General features: G+C 40.4%; 1 protein-coding gene across 2 annotated transcripts in view; it reads right to left on the bottom strand.

The window, feature by feature from the left end:
- LOC106874378 (ras-like protein family member 10B) overlaps window positions 1–520 on the bottom strand; it is a 67828-nt gene extending 67308 nt beyond the window's left edge. Inside the window, exon 1 of one of the 2 annotated variants that reach the window (XR_016238274.1) lies at window positions 1–520. This exon is cut by the window's left edge and continues 643 nt beyond it. The gene's annotated coding sequence lies outside the window, so the exon portion shown is untranslated. The other variant, XM_089341478.1, reaches the window with a different exon arrangement.
- Between the last annotated feature and the right edge of the window lie 1365 nt (window positions 521–1885).

Here is a 1885-nt window from a genome sequence, read left to right as displayed (position 1 = left end):
CTCTTTCTCTTCCTCTCTCTCCCCCTCCCTCTCTGCCCTTCTCTGTCTTATTCCGTTTCTATCTCTCATTCTCTCTCTCTTTCTCGTCTATATTTATGCATGTATGCGTGTCTGTGTATGTACGCGTGCGTGTGTGTGTGTACATATATGTATACACACACACACACACATATATATATATAGTACAAAGTACTACAGAATCTCTATCTGTCTATCTCCCTATCTATCTATCTATATATCTATCTATCTATATATATATATATATATATATATAAATGTCCACCCTACTGGTTATCTTTCTCTGCCTATCTATCATTCTATCTAAAGATGCCTTTGGATCCCTATCTATCCTCCTCCTTTCTCTTTATTTACCCTCTTTCTTTTCCTTTCGTCCCTTTCTTAAATTCTCTTGTATTCCCTCCTTTCTCGGCTTTTGTTGTTTTTCGTTAAACATCTACTTTCTCTTTCTCCTCTTTTCGATTCGTCCTCCTCCCTCCCCTTCTTAATCTGCCCTCTCTCTCTCTCTCTCTCTCTCTCTCTCTCTCTCTCTCTCTCTCTCTTTCTCTCTCTCTCTCCTGCCAGTACATCACGCCTTGCTGGTTCCTTCAGTCGCCGTAGGTACTGTAGCTACCATCACCGCTATCACCATCGCAATCATCATCATCATCATCATCATCAATCAGTCATCAATCATCATCGTCATCGTCTTCATCGTATTCACATCTTTTTGTCTTCTTCGTCTTCTTTTTCTTCTCCACCTCTTCCTCTTTTTTTCATCATTATCATCCTCGTCATCATCATCATCATTGTCATCATCATCCCTATTACATCTTCTTTTGTCTCCGTCCCCTCCATTCCATTTCATTCCCAAACCTCCATTCGACCCAAAACTATACTCCAAGTGACCCCCAAATTGCCCAGCCGCAGGACTGAACTCGCGATGTTATTCTTGCAAATCAATAACACTTTCCGAAACTTTTGGCCATGCCTACCCGCAAAAACTGCCCGTCCCTTCCTCTTTCCATCTCTCTCTTTTACACACACACACCCGCACACACGTATGTATGTATGTATGTATGTATGTATGTATGTATGTATGTATGTATGTATGTATGTTTGTATGTATATATACGTTTATATTTATATAAGGGGCATTACTACAGAATAATAATGCCACACACTGGACTTCTCAAAATAAACACATTTTTAGTACCGAATGGCTTCTTGATAAAATTCTTGTAAAAGAGTTTTATCCCCTTTTGAATTTATATGTATATATATGTATACGTGAGTCGTCTTACAGACCATAAGTCAGGGAAAAGATGCACTCCTATATCTGTCAGTAGAATGGTTATATTATCCGAAATGCATAATATCAAATATCCATCACAGCTGGTCTTACCAATCGGTTTCGCATAAAGAATACAATGGAGCGTTAGGTAACAAACCAATTATGTAACTTTGCACTCATCAGAGTTAGCCGATATGGAAGGGAATATGGCAACTGTTCTCTATTGTCAGAGAGTGTCAAGTGGTCACTGTTCTCTATTGTCGAAGAGTGTCAAGTGGTCAGTGGCTGCTGTGAAAAAAGGGGGTGAAACGAAAAAGGACAAGGGGATTAGGTTCGCAGTTATGTCCCTTGGTTGGGTATGCTGTGAAGCCGGTAAGAGTTATCTTGAAGTGGGGATTTCCCGGGGTGTAGGTGTATATAGCTGTGTTCGTTGGTCTGTTTTATTTTCTGTAAGTCGTGGGAGTGGGTATATTAGCGGGCGGTGTGGAATGTGTGTGTAATGTCTAATGTATATGTAGGATGGAGGTGTCTATGTATGTGGGGGTTCAATTTGTGTGCAGGGGTATGTGTTGGGAGTGGTGTCCGCTTTATAAG

Source organism: Octopus bimaculoides, chromosome 24, assembly GCF_046866305.1.
Source record: "Octopus bimaculoides isolate indiv1 chromosome 24, ASM4686630v1, whole genome shotgun sequence".
Lineage (NCBI taxonomy): Eukaryota > Metazoa > Mollusca > Cephalopoda > Octopoda > Octopodidae > Octopus > Octopus bimaculoides.
This window is presented reverse-complemented; position numbering and strand designations above follow the sequence as displayed.